Genomic DNA, 15,870 nt, shown 5'->3' with positions numbered 1-15,870 from the left:
TTTGGCGTTCAATTGGTTATTCTTTGTGATCATTAAAGACAAGCTACATTTTTTTTATGTAACTGTTAATTAACTGAATTATTTATTCATTTGATTACAGTTTTGTATACAGCTAATGTATTCATTTCGATTATCAAAAACTATTTTTCTCTCAAGGTGCGCGGTGGTCTGGTTGTAAGGATTTGTTTTTGAGGTTGGAGGTTTCCAGGTTCAAAATTCGAATCCACGTGTAAATAAGTCCGATGCATACCAAATCCGTTAAAGCGAAACCTCCTCCCGCTGGTATACTACGAAGTATGTTGAAAGGAAGTGTGCCAGCTTTGACATTGATCCTGTCATCTGACTCAAGTTCAAAATTACCAGATCCGTCCTTTAAATAGCCCTAATGAAATGGGACGATTATATAACTTGGTGAGGGTACACAATAAATGCAGGAAATATTTTTGTTACTTTTTCATGTATAATAGTGCTGCTGTAATATTTCATTTGGGGAATATTTTCTTTCAAGAATATTCTCAAGAATATTCTCGAAATCCATCCTGTAACAAACTTTGGGTAAATTTATCACTGTCCAACGGTTGGGGAAACTAGTGTGATTCGACAATTGTTAACAGATCAGGTGTCATAGCACGTCTTCAGCTTCCTCCACCATTACTTCAACAAAAGATTTTTGAAAACGCAATTTTCCGGAGATGCTTCCGATAGGCTTTTTTGTGAACTTACAAAACCATAACTGAAGTTGAAATGATGAATCGACCAAGTCTGAATGAAGATAGAAATCCAAACTTTCGTCCTTTGTCCTCAGTTCTCTTTCTTTTATATACTGATGTCTCTTTCCTCATTGGTTTGTGAAATGCACGGCTTGTTATTGCGTTTCTTTTCTGTAGAGTCCCATGGAAGGGAATGAAAAAAACTGTGCCTCTTTTCTTCAATTGATGTCTCTTGACAGATCCATTCAGATCGTTAATTATGTCTGCCATATGTATTATTTGCATTTTGGAACTTGTTTTGTAAGTGCTGATCTTTGTCTTGTCGAATTCTTTTTGTTTCAATTTCGTCTTTCATAATGACTGATGCATTTTAAAATTTCGCTTTAGGAGATGTTAAATAAAGCATTTCTTAAGTGGACTTGATTTGGCCGACTCGAGAATTCAGTTTGGATTCGGGTTCCATCAGCAAGATTGATTGATTGACAATTTTTATCATATCGAATCTTAGGGATTGTGGAATGATTTTTTTATACTACACGAAGAATTTCGGAATCTTTTTTTTTCCCTGATAAAATTGAAGATTATTCAATTTTCATTTTCTTTCTGGCTATTTGGAAATTTTGTGAAATGAATCGATTATGATTCTAGTCTATTTCATTTACTTTCAAGTACTTAAAATTCGAATTCTGAAGAATTTTCACATTTTTGATCTCCTGAGTTTGAAAAACATGTTTTTGGAATTACTTCTGTGTATCTGAACACGATAACAATGCTTTGAGCTAAATAGATGAAATTTGGTATGTAGTCGTTTTGCCTAGTGTGTAGATTTCTTTCAAATTTTTGAGCAAGATCCGTTCACATGAAATTTGTCTGTATCTTCATTACGTGAATTAAATATAAATAAACGAAATTAATCTGTTTATAGTAGAACTGTAAATATGCTTGTAGGCTCAAATTTGATTGATTTTATATGATCTTCTATCAAAATTTCAATTCCTTCATCTATGAATACAGTGATAGTTAAACGATATAATTCTATAACTCACGTCGTTTGAGACATTTATAGCTGTTTCAATCCATATAATATCGTGGCTAATATCCTAGGTACTTAACACGTACGACCTTTCCATCTAACCTACGATAATCGATATCTTTGATATGAGAAATCTATCTAAAGTGTCAGTTTTAATTTTGTTATTATTTGCTTATTCAAATTAAAATTTATTTAGAAAGTATGAATCATTTAATGTATCCCGTCAGTCAATAGTGACTAAAGCAGCTTGAACGATAAGTATACTGTCAGTCACTGGTGACCGACGTGGTCCGAACAGAAAGTTCAGTGTCCGTGCCCGGTGATTGATATGGCGCTTAACGTGTTAAATATGCCCAAATTATTTTATCTTTTTTAAATTTTCTATTATTTAAATGTATAATTAAATAAAGTCGCAGAAATTCTTTAATTCGATACACAAATGAAAGATTGAGATCGGGAAGATTAATATGAATTAAGTTAATTTTTTTATAGTATTGATTTTTTTCCATGGGGGTGATTTTACTGTTTAAAAAATATTTTTCACAGAATAAATAGATCTTGATTCCGATAAACTATGTCACCGTGATTATGTATTTGTTTAGAAGCTTCTGATCAGAATAACGCTTTTCTTTTTCTTCTATTTAATGTTCTTAACTTCTGGACATTCTTTATAAAAATCGTTTGAATTTTGTTTCTTAATTTGGAAGATTACGTTGATTTTTATATATTCATAATACACGTTTGAGTACTATTTTGCATATTTCAGTACTATTTTCACAAATTCTAAATTTTGGTGAATTGTTTTACGTAATACCTCAAAAATAAAAAAACAATGTATATTTTTTGTTTAAATTTGGTGCAATAATTTCTCAATATGTTCTGCAGTTCCTAAATTAGAGAATAAGCAAACCGTTCATTTAGAAATATTCTTTAGTTTCACAATACGAAAAAAATTTTACCCTTCACTCTATTTAGCAGTCAAACCCCTACTGTTTGAAGATTGAATAAAAAATACATGTTATTTGTTAATTCAAGAATTAGAGAATATATTTCTTAAGCTATAATATGAACAAATATTTGAAAAATTTCTAAAATAGAATAATTTTGCTTTTTTAGCCAATTCCCAATTTTTGTCCAGTTTTTTATAATATATATATTTTCTAATATAATTCTAATTCGTATATTTTGGTTTTATAGATAGTTTTTCAACCTATTTTATGCAAAATTTAAAAATATAACTACTTTGCGTCGTATTAAAAAAAAAAATCACCCCGAATCTTAATAATATCAACTTAAGATTTCATGAAATGAATCAGTGATGTGCCTAAATTCAATTCCTTATCTTTTTTGTTTACAGGTGGTGCATCTTTTTCTGGCGTGCTCTCCGTTTTGGCATCCCCGTCACGTTCGTCTCTTCAAGGCTCTGCCCCAAATTTCATCACGTAAGTTGGCTCTCTCCTCATTGTTATTGAATAATATCATGAATGGTAAATCATGAAGCGTGTAAACACTAAAAAGCATAAATTCGCCAAATATTTATTAGCGTCAGGCGTACTCTTGAATGCTCTGCTCCAGATGGTGGTTTTCTGTTATGTGTGCCTTTTTCTTTTTTTTTTTTGGTAGATTCCTGCAGGAAGACTACCTATTGCAATGGTTCTCATGACAAAACTCCGGCGAAATTTCTCCATTATTTTACTGATTATGGTTCCTAGAACCAAAACCACCCTTTCTTCAAAAGTTTATATATACAGTACACTCCCGAGTATCCGGCTTAATGTAGCGGAAATGTAGACCGGATAACAAAAAAGCCGGATAGGCCGAATTTCCATGAATTCATTTCTTTGCCTACCAATACCAGAAGACAAAGTTTTTTTATACCAAAACTCGTGGTTATTTTTTTTTCACTTTTTATTGAGTACTAAGCCCTTTATTTATTTCAAGCCACATAGAATGTGAATGGTTTTTCTTATTTTTATCCCACTTCAATTAGCTTCTTCAACACGCCACTTTTCAATTTCTGCTCGATTTTTTACCAGTCCCCTACTATACGTTTTCCAACTCCTAATTCCGAAGCTATATTTTCTGCTGTTACATCAGAATCTAGCCGTTGTAAAGAGCGTCATTTTTCCTCAATAATCACAAATTTTTTTCGTTTATCACCAATAACGAAATCTTCACTGTGGTACACTTAAAAAAATATTAAACATACACCAAGAGCAATTTACGAATCTTGTACGTACTGTACAGTTTTAATCAGGGACAGCAGCAACTATTGAGGTCTCTTACCCGCTGACGAAACAACAAACATCGAGCAGAACGTTGCTCTTTTCCTGTCATAATCTGTATTTTGCACACGATTCGTAGGAGGATGGTAGCAGACCAACACCTCCTAAAGTACTTTAGAAGCATGTGTACTTTAGGAAGTGTTGAGCAGACGCCCGCTTCCAATGCCATGACAATGTTGCCAACGCCTTGCCTTTCTCATTTAATTATGATAAAAGAAAACAAAAGAAAATAGTCGCGAACCAAATACGCGGGAGTGTACTGAATATAATAAACATATAACGCTTTTCCCCTCTTATCTTGTGAACCGTATAAGTGCAGTAATATTGTTTGGATTTTAAATGGCTTGGAATATGTTTTTAGAAATGTAAAAATCTGGGACAAGTTCGTAAATGACCCATCTAGCTCAAAAGAGGGTGGAAATGGTGGGTGTACGTGTGTGAAATTTTTATTTCGCTATAACTTTCTTAATATTGAAGATAGAAAAATAAATCCATTTAGTTAAATTAGCGCCTCATTAATACGAACAACTCTTATATTTAAAGTTTTTCGATAACGGCAGTATCTTGGAAGTTAGTCTGAAAAGTGATTTTCAAGTCCTAATTTTGTCAGCTTCTAACATCAACAATTTATGTTGCCAGATATTAGCTTTAGATGTAAGGGAATCTACCTTTATCTTTTAGCTTAATGAGAGGAATTTTTTAAACTCATCTTTTTTGATATGAAGAATTTGCAAATTCAATATATTAAATGAACCCAAATTTGGATATTCTTTATATTTTTTGTTATTTATTCTAATTGTTATTAGCTAATCACAATTGATTTGGTACAGTGATAGGCAACATACGATCCATTGAAAAATGCTCTTTGTAGAAGGATTTGCCCTCCCCTCTATTTTCAAAATAATAACACGATATTTAAAATCATAATGTAATCTTTGTTCAGAAAAGATTGTGAGAAATACTTAGAAGTGCATTCACAATTTATTCAAGTCCTCTTATAGATTTTTGTTTCATCCGCATCTCTTAAACATCGCACATTCCTTATCTTTTGTACTGAGCTAAGCCCTTAAACTAAGGTCCTTTGATAATGAGCGAGTGGGATAAGGTTTGGGATACACAAGCAACATCTGAGTTGGAGCGTTAAATTTAAATTCCAATATATAAGAATAAGTTGCCTCTCTGAAGAATTTTCAAGAGAGAAAGTGTCTCTCGTTTATATTTCGAATGAAAAAAAAAATCCCCGACAGCAATCAATTCGTTGCTGAAATGTGCATACAACTATTAGTTTTTGAATAAATCTGGTTAAGATTGCGGCAAGAATAGACACCTCCTTCCACCCATTCAAAACCTTTAATCATGACCGTGTACTAAAAATTTCCGTGCCCAGACGGGACTTGCAGGCTAATGATAAGGAGAGGGAAAGGGTTGTAAGGGATGTGAGAAAGTGTTTTACCCCGGGACCGCTCAACTCTTAGCGGCTCTGGGCATATCATGCTGCAACCCGCAATAATTTCGAAAACGAATTTTTGGTTTGAAACGGGGGGGGGGATTGATATCAAATGATTCTCTTTTAATTAAAAAGGGTGTGTGTGTGTGTGTGTGCGCTCACGCATACATATCTTGGAGAGTAAGAATGTGCATTTCGGTGGGATTATAATTTGAATTTTAATTAATTCAAAATTAGATGAAATTTCGGGGTATTTTTACGATAGCCTCAAAAATGTTGCATATAAATGAATTTTGCATTCTTTTTAATAATACCAATTTAACAATCGTACACTTTTTATAAATTTTGATAATTAAAAAAATTGCCCAATTTTTTATCCTAGATTGCATTATTGCCCTGAATTTCAAACTACTTTCATTATTTCATCAAATATTTAATCGCCTGAATTTTCTGTCAGCATTGGAAATTATAGAAGAATTCTATTTAATATCTCCGCAGTTTGCAAGACGAACCAGCCAAAGTGGTTTACCCGAAACTTTCTGGAAGTATAATATACATCAGTTCGCTTGTTTAGTAAATTTCAAATTTAACTATGTAATTAATCAGCTACTAAATGTTCTTATTGGACACATGAATCAAATAATAAAATTTGAAAATAATTTTGAAATTGATTTTAAAAACAATTTGGGACACAAACTCACATGACATAATGAATGAAAGCGAACTTTATTTAAATCCCAGCAAACCGGCAACACAAACCAGATTCAAGCTAGAATCGTTAAAACGAATACCAGTGTACATTTTAAAAGTAAAATTATTGCACAATCCAATATTGCTTCCTGTTTGGATGATTGACACACTTCCCGTTAAGAAGAACTGTTACTCGGTAATGTCGTCTTATTCAGCACAAAATAAAAACCGACAGAAAAGAAGTTCTGTTTCTGACAATAGCACGTTTGTTTTTGCTGTTGCGATTCTACAGGGAAGAGCTTTACTTTGGGCCGCTGCTGCAGTAGTATTGCAACCCTTACCAAAGCTTCTTTTTATAATTGTTGCAAGCTTGCAACCGGTTCCGTCCACCCCATAGGTCAGATGGACATGGCTAAGATATTCGATGACTGCGTCTTTCAGCAACAGCAGCAGCAGCAACTCTCATCTTCTTTTTCAGTATTTCCTCCCTAGAAATTCCACCTTTTGCCCGCGCATTGCACAATTATCGGGATGCGGATTCCTCTCCAAGAAGAAGTGGCGTTTTATCCGTCTGACGTTGAATAAAATAAGGTCGAACAGTTGATATCGTTGCTGGAAAAACGTGCGATGCCATATCCGGTAGATCGATGCGTTGTTATGGTGGTGTACGCTCGTTTTCTGAATTGATATTATTATTTTTTTTTATTTCGTGAGCGCGTTCCTTTAGTGAGGTTTGTCTAGTCATGATTTTGATTCAACTTCCCTTGGGGTAGGAAAGTGTCTTTCACGTAAGTTGCATATTTTTCATTTTACTGAATCGATTAAATTGCTGGAAATTTATAAATTATCTAACGATAAAGCATATAATCGCTTAACAAGTAACGCAGATTATCTGTTTTTGAAACTGGAGTAAGTCCGAGAAAAACGGGTTATTTTTCCCAATTAATAACGAACTTTCCTAATTCCTTTTATTTCTTGTATAATCATTGGACAGTATTTTCAGTCCAGATTTTTTATAATCAATATTTAATATCGCTTTTCTTTTTTTCACATCTGGTATAAACAAGAGATGAAAAAAAAAATTCATTTGTTTGTTATTGATTGAAAAAAGAATTCATTTTTATTTGTACTTGTAATTATAATAGGTAGTTGTAAATATATAGGATACTTTTCCTAATATCATTTTATTTTTAGTAATAATATTATCAATTAATTTTAAATATTAATTATTATTAATGAAAAAAATATAATAGGCAATATCATTATAATATCTTGTATAAAGTATCTTAAAATTCACGTTTTAAAGTTCCTCCAAATAAGTAGTCATTACTGCTTCAGGTAAAACTTTCTGACAACCACCCGCCTTTAGCGACTAGCTTATTTAATCAGAATATGTTAAACTATTAATATGGAATATATTCACTAAAAATTTCACCTTGTTGTTCAGTAAGACTAGAACATATGAATGGAATTAATTTACAAAAATAATATTGCTCAATCAAATTAAAATCTGTATCTATTATTGTTAAAGTTATAATTCATTTACTTCATAAAACTCTTAGTCATTTCATGAAATAACTTATCATATTGTATAATATAACGGATTTCATGCTTTAACGATGCATATCATAGCGATTAGCTATGATTTCGTCAATTCGTTAACTTTCTGCTTTACACAGTGAACCCTTTTTCGAATATTTATAATAATACTTCACAGTTCCATCTATTAGCTAAGCGAAGCGTTGAATTAAGTGAAGCTATAAATGGAAGTATTCTGAAACATTCATAACATAGTTTGTTTGCATTTGACTGTTGCCATTCAACAATAAGTAATAAGGCCAATTTCTGTTATATATATATTAGTCTCTAAATTTTAGCATTAAATTTTTTTGTTTGTTCTTTAAAATTGTAACTATGCACTGAAGTAAATCATTACAATGAATTTTATGAACGAAATTTATAACTCTCATAGGATTTTAATAGGGAACTAAATTATAGACTAACTAGCATTGAACTCACTTGTTTGGATTTTAAATTGCATGCTTTGCAGAATTATAGCATGAATTCCAAAATATCAGCAAGAAATAAATCGTTCGGTAATTTATCACAATTGTCATATGCATCTTTTTTAAAGTTTGCAAAATTTCTGCATTCTAATACTATACTGGTGAAAAAAGTAAAAAATTGGATATTTTCTTATTTTGCTTCTGTTATTTATATTTCTCCATCGAAATAATGGACTCGCATTTTTAATCAAATTAGATAGCCGATTCTCGGATTTAGCAGTTTTTGATGTGATATTGTTTTCATGTGTTTTTTTTTCATAATTATTTTTATTTGTATAAAATTTTAAACTTTTCTCGTAATTTACGGGGAATTGAAAAATAATACTCAGATTTACGCGTGTGTAAGCCAAAACAGTTCATTGATTTCCAGGAAAACTCTAATAATCTTGTTTGTATTATTTTAGTTAGTTTTTATTGATTTTTATGTTTGTTCATTTTCTTTTCTTATTGCATACTTTGCTCCTTAAAAATGGTCAGAAACACGCAAAACAAAATTGGTTTGATTGGACGATGGATTGTAATAAAATAATTTGTTCAATTTACATATAACATCGAATGAAAATAATTTATTGACATAGTTTTTTAATAGATTTGAGTGTTGCCGTTCCTTTTAAAATATTTCGAAGTATGTTTTCCAAATTTCGTCATACATTGTTATTAAAGATATAACAAATTTTTTTCTTGTGTAGTATTGCAATTTTTATAAACAAATGTACAAATATAACTTGAATACATCTGTTTGTTTCTTTGGCATATAAATTAAGTGAACTAGTTAAAAAATGGTATTTTCATACTGATTTAACTTAGTTATAATTTGGTTTCTGCTGCATAGAATCAATACCTCGTCCCATTCCACCTCAGATCTGTGATGTGTACACATCTAGAACATGGGAGATAAACGTTTTCATATTCGTATACTGAAAAACTTAATTTATAAGTCCGGGTATCGTTCTAGTCGTCTGATAACAAGTTTTTTGGAATAGCTTTTGTATAGCTACAAATTAAATCATTGATCTGAATCTTAAATCATTGATTTCTTGAATTTGAGGACAAGGACTATTCTTCAGCTAAGATGCCCTCCTACAAATTTAAGCGCCACAGCATTAAGAAGATCTTCGGTTCCTCACACTCAGATTTAGGATACACTAGGACAACATATACGACATATCTTATGTTGAATCGGAAATAGAACTGTAACCCTCATATCGCGAAACCAAGAGTGAGTTTAGTATTAGGTAACCGCTGTTCCTAATATAATAAGAAAGCGATTTTATTTTAATAATTCCTTTAAAATTCTTAAGTAATTAAATTTAACTAAACTTATTCATATACTTAAAATTATTTCGAAACCAAAGAACTTATCCTTTAGCTTTAAGCACTTATCCGATTTCTACAATTTTTATTTCATTTGAAAGATTGTAATTTAGACGCAACGCCATTGATTGCCTGCCTCGCTTCTCTCCCCCTCCTGCTCCTCCTTCCGCTCATCATTTATGAGAGAAATTTAAGAAACCCTCCTTCACTGGCATTCTTTATCCAATTCTTAAATCTTAAACTTATCTCATCCCCCATCACTATAGCATTTGAAAGCTCATGGCGTTTAGGTATGTCATAAATTGTCGCTTGCCAGTCTTCGATCTCCATCTATGGCATTTTACAAAATAAAACTGTAGCAGAACATCAACAACTAGAGCGATTTCGCCAATTACTTTCGCCTCTTTGTTTGCTTTGCTAAACGATGAAAATACTCCATGTTTATTATGCAAATATAATTTAAAAAAATATTTTGAGGTAATATGATAAAGATAGTTAGTTAAAAGATAGTTAGATGGCGTTACTTAATTAATACTCTTAATATAGTAAACGGATAACTGGTTGTAAAATTAAAAAGACCGGGGATTTTTTTTTTTTTTTTTTAAATTTTCTAATAAGATAAGTAGTAATAAAATAACGAAAAATATTTTGAGGTAAAATGATTTAACTTTAAAGAAATTCAAAATGTTAACCTTATATAAAGATAGCATCACACTTTCAAACCAGTGGTATCATCAGATCTTTCTCATCTACTCTCTACTAAAGGATGTTAAATTAATTGATTTTCGCTAATGCTGCGAGTATCTGGCATGGCATTGGCGAACAATAATTACGAGACATAGACTTTTGCTTTGATTCTAACATTTTTACTGAATCTGCAAATATGTATTTTAGAGGCCTTTTTTTTCTTCAAATTAATGTCAAAATTTGATGCAGAATTACAATTATAGTTTCAGTATCGCATTCTGAATTTCATTGATTTACATTATTGTGGTTTTGTGAAAGCACAGACCGGTAGATAATCAACCCTTTAACAAATGTGTCCGAAATATGATAAAATTAACTTTTTAGATGCTAAGTCTGTGCACCAAATTTTATCTGTCTAATTCTGTACGTTTTTGTGGCAATTGAATTCACTTATAATCGAACAGCTGGAGAAACAAACTTACTCTGAATGGATTTCTTTCAAAATCTGACAGAAATTTACAAATTTAGTATTAAGTTCATTTACCAATTTTCATCCATCTAGCCCAAAGCGTTTTTGGGTTATCTTGTTCACACACAAACGTAATTCCAAAAATGTGTTTATAGCACTCATAAAGGTCTGATACATGGTAATCTTTTTTTTTTTTTCTTTGCATACTTCATATACGAAAAAGCAAACCAGTAGGAGTTATCTCTGCAAAACTTTCTCGCATACTCTCTAATAAAGGTGTTATCTCAAAGAACGCCTTGCATGGCGTTGGCGTACAATAGATACGAAATATTAACATTTGGCGTGAATTTATCTTTTTTTCAGAATCTATCGTGTCATTCTTATGAGTATTATGGGGAGTGGGAAGTGTAATCCCTGTCATGCAGATAATAATATTCGAAAATCGAATTTCTATTTTAAATGCGCTTTCCCCATCAAAACAAAAATTTGACAGAAAACTACATTTATAGTCACAAAATCACGCACCAAATTTGATATATTTAAGTCATTGCATCTTTGAGCTATCAGGTTTATATTTTTTTCTACTATATATACTGACCAACAAACGGTGAATCCCATGTTGGTTTTTGGCTCAAAATTTGTGAAGTATCTAGACTGTAGTTGTTGATTTTTTGTGTCGAATTGTATCTTCTAGCTCTTTTGATTTTGTAATTAACGTGTTAAATTATAATCGAACAAACAGACTTCCTCACAGAGGATTTTGCCCAAAATTTGACAGATATCTCGAAATTTCATATAAAGTCCGTATGCCAAACTTCACCCGTGTAGCTCAAAGCGTTTTGAAGTTTTTGTCACAGATAGGCAGATGACATTTCCCAAAAATGTGTTTTTCGAACTCGGGTAGGTTTGATATGTGGCAATTCGTCAGACACGCGTTAATGTTTTTTTTTTTTTTGTATACTTTACGCGTACACGAGAAAGTAAAAGGGACGAGAAACTTGATCTTTTTTCTTTAAAGAAACATTGAAAGCAGTCCAATTTTCCTCTAGAATCTAACATAAAGATCTTTCATCGCATAATCAAATAAGAAGACACATTAACTATTATAATAAGGACATTGAAAAAAAAATATAAAGGGAACGCGAATACTTCAGGCAACGGCGAGCATTTTGTTCAAAGAATCGTCCTTGACAAAAGCTGATCCTTTCGGAATTGGGGGAGGGGGGGGGGGGAGAATAAATTTCCCAGGCAGAATTTCGCGCCGTAGAATTGGCATCGCACTGCTGACCAAGCCGAACGTCACGGCTTGTCGAAACGAAGTGAAATAATTCATTGTTTCGAAACAGTTTTGCGGGAACGCGTTCGAAAAAAAATGATGCTGCACAGGAGTTGATGTCTGTGTTCTTATTTACCGATTCTTTATACAAATTTGTATTCAAAAAAGCTGGGAGAACGGCAAACTGTATAACCTTCTCTCGTACATGCTTCCCTACTTCAAGGCCGTTTTAAAAAAGAAACAAACGTCGGGGAACTTTTTTTTTTATGTTTGTGTTTGTGTTTTTAATTTGCACGTGAAGGGGAATGTTCTGTTTCGTAGAGCGGAACTAATTAGAATTGTGAGTCAAATGAATCACTTAGAAATTTAAAGGTAGGATTATATTCATTAGTTTTATTCTTTTGTTGTTTCATTTGCGGCTAATTCGTAATTGGAGAAAAATCAATTTTTGATACAGATTTCAAAAGTTTTGGAAGATTTTATGTTTGTTTTATGTGGAGTATCAACTTTGACTTGAAATTATCTTATTCAATTTATGTAAACATTAAACAAAATACTTCTTCCCTTATTTTCAATAATGATAAAAAAAAAAAAAATCTCCGGATAAAATATTTGATAAAACTATGAAAGTAATTTGAATTTCAGAGCAACAATGAAATATATTGTTGAAAATGAAGCAAAACAAATTTTTAAATATTGCTAGAATTTTGGGAAGGTTTACACAATTATTGAATTAATATTATTAAAATGATAATTTTTTTAAATATTAAAATGATTGCAGAATCTTTTGGGGGTAATAATATTTATGAAATAAACTCAGAAAAACACCAAAAACTCACTTCATTTACAATTAATTAAAATTTTATGAACATCTTTCCGAGGTGCACATTCTAACCCACCAGAGTACATCCGTGCTAAATTTGACAGGTCTAGGTTAAACGGTGTATTTAATAGAACGCTCACTCATCCATCCACGCTCAAATTCAAACATTTTTTATTATTATTATTATTATTTGTCGTAGTAATAGTAGAGAGAGAGATGTTCGCCTTATGATACTAACGGTACCCAAAATACAATAATGGATGACGAAAGATGATTATGATGTATTATGCAAGATTGTAGCTTTCATATAATCTTAGGTTCATATAGTTCAGGATGATGCTCTTGTTTGGTTGAAAATTTTAATTTGATTGAAACTCAACCCATTGCACCTTTAATTGGAATGTTGATTGCTCCTGATATCTTATTTATTCAAGACTAAATGAAGTTCCTTTTCAAGCTATTATGATATTATAATCTGTATATTCATATGTAAAATAGATTAGCTTTAATATGTCTGCATAGTTTTAAAGTTCGTCCAAAACTCTTTTGAAACTCCCTGTGTTTTCAAATCTGCTAAAATAAATGGTTAGTTATAATAGAGCTTTTATTGTTTCAAAATGAGATATTAATCTAGTTTAATTTTTATTTTTATAATCAATGGTAACCAGGTTGTCAATAAGGATATATAAATATACTACCCTCTATTATGTTTCAATTCTTTATTTAAAAAATTTTGGAATTCATCCGAATGTATTTTTAAGAATAATTAAGATAGAATTTACTTTTAGTCGCATATGATTAAAATTTCGTGTTATAACCTTTTTTTAAAACCAAAGTATTTAAATTTGTGTAGAAATAGGGCTACGTCATTCAGTGATGTGATCGCTACTAACTTTCTGAACTGTCAACCTAAATCATTTTAAACATTTTGGCGTAAACGATCTAATAAAAACACGTTCGACGAATGTTTTTGCGATTCCAAAATTCCTCTATATGCCCTTGTTTATATAAGGAACAAATTTTTAAAGAGCCTTGCTCTACCCCATTTATTAAGAATAGTTTATGACTAAGTATTTTGAAATTCCTAGTCGTTTTTAAAAATAATTAAAAATAATCTGATTCCTTCCCCCACCCCTGTTTTCTACGAATTTTTTTTAAATAAAATTTATCTTTAAATATTTAACTGAAGCGAATGTTCAACTGTTTAAAAAGTATATTCATTCATTGAATAAATATTATTTGTTATAAGCAAATGCAACGTCCTATGACACACAAGATACTTGTCAAGTACCGTTTTGAAAATAAATATGTATTGTAATTACAATCACTACATTTTATAAGTTGTTTGATTTCTGGTCGAATGATGAAATCGAAAAATTTGGTTGAGTTTAATTTTTTTTTCTCTAAGCATCCAACAGATATTTGATTTGGATGAAAACAAAATTTCCATTAAAATCTGCTTTATTAATATACATATTATATAGGCGGTTTCATTTATTATTTCTGAATTGTATGAGGCTACGAAGTCCTGGAAGCAATCTTTGATCAACTTCCTAGTCAGAATTAAAGTGCATTAAACACCCGAACCGTCCGATTGTCCGGTGATCCGTCATTCGAGTGGCACTAATGCATGTTTAATTAACCTTCGTGGATCAAACGTCATCACCATGGTGTTATGTAGAAATTTTGGAACCGAGGGTTGCGTTTCAAATGACATCGTCTTCAGAGAACAGTTCAAAATGGTGAAAATCGTCATCAAATGCACCCCATATTGCTTAACGGGACATTAATATATTTAATTAACCCCTTCCAGTAAGATTTAATGACGAAAAATTGTTCATGAAATAACCATTTAATTTTTTTTATTTAAGAAAATTTAGTTTATTTATAATTCTTACATACTGGTAATTAAAATTATATCACTGATATGGATATAATTGTAATTTGTAAGTTCATATTCAACACTTTATCAAAAATCTCTAATGACTTCGGATTAGCCCTAGTTTTCGCATTTATGCCAGGCATTCCCGTAATTTTTTTAAAAAATTTTATTTCAGGCACATTATGTGTCTATGACTCCAGAGCATTCACTAAGATCGCTTTTTAGTCGCTCAGCACGTTTTGTTGTTCTTTATTAATATTTCACTATCATTAGATTCATTATCAGTATCAAGAAAATGTATGTTTATTTCTTCTGATTTTCTGAATCACTCCAATCACCTTGGTCTTCAAAATGTACACTACTCTTATTCGTTACTGTGTGTTATGTCACAATATGTTTTTCCTTTAGTAAGGCAGATGTTCACACTAAATGCTTATAAGAATGAAATCCGCTGATTAGCAACAATTTGGCCGCAACTTCTACCAGGACAATCTAACGGTAAACAATATGCGATAGTGATCTATTTTGTCATCATAAGTAATAAAAGTGTTGCCGTATTCAGTACACTAGAAATTTTAAACGGAATTTATTATTATATTCAACGGTAGCTTTAGTCCCATGACGAGTATAGCTCGTCATTGTGCTAATATGGCATGAAAAACTAATGACGAGGTATACTCATCATTTTACCGGAAGGGAAACCACGCTCTGAATTGTGCGATAGAGTGAACATAAGTATGTTCCGATTTTGCAATATCTTATTTTTTGTTTGTTAGTTTCAAAATTTTAAAAAACTTAAATTTTAGCATTTCAAATAATCAAAATTTATAGAAAGTGAACAATTTACCGTGAATATTTTTATCCATCATTATCTGTCGATTCATTTTCTTTGATCACGCCAATTTTTCCCATAATATTTCACGTAAACTAAAACTTAAAGATGATTATGAATTATTTTAAGTAAACATGAATGGAAAAAATTTGAAGAACGAATGATATCTATAAAATGAATTGCTTTAAACATCTAAAATTTTTTTTAGGTGTTCTGTCTATGGTTGAGTATTTCTGTAGGAACCTTCTGAATTGTTTTTCCCATCAACTTGCATCATCGCTGATTCAGTATACTGATTACACTTTCCATTAAAGCATCCGAAGTCATCACTTTCGCAACCAGTATTTTACCTCCAT

The 15,870-nt window shown here is 31.3% G+C and overlaps 1 protein-coding gene across 3 annotated transcripts in view; it reads left to right on the top strand.

Moving 5' to 3' along the window:
• Positions 1-15,870, top strand: part of LOC129988011 (putative polypeptide N-acetylgalactosaminyltransferase 9) — a 180,328-nt gene that overhangs the window by 101,821 nt on the left and 62,637 nt on the right. For 2 of the 3 annotated variants that reach the window (XM_056096078.1, XM_056096079.1), the window contains one exon: positions 3,101-3,185. The gene's annotated coding sequence lies outside the window, so the exon portion shown is untranslated. Of the gene's footprint in view, positions 1-3,100; positions 3,186-6,748; positions 6,954-15,870 lie in introns of those variants that run through there. The other variant, XM_056096080.1, reaches the window with a different exon arrangement.

Source organism: Argiope bruennichi, chromosome 10, assembly GCF_947563725.1.
Source record: "Argiope bruennichi chromosome 10, qqArgBrue1.1, whole genome shotgun sequence".
Taxonomy (NCBI): domain Eukaryota; kingdom Metazoa; phylum Arthropoda; class Arachnida; order Araneae; family Araneidae; genus Argiope; species Argiope bruennichi.
This window is presented reverse-complemented; position numbering and strand designations above follow the sequence as displayed.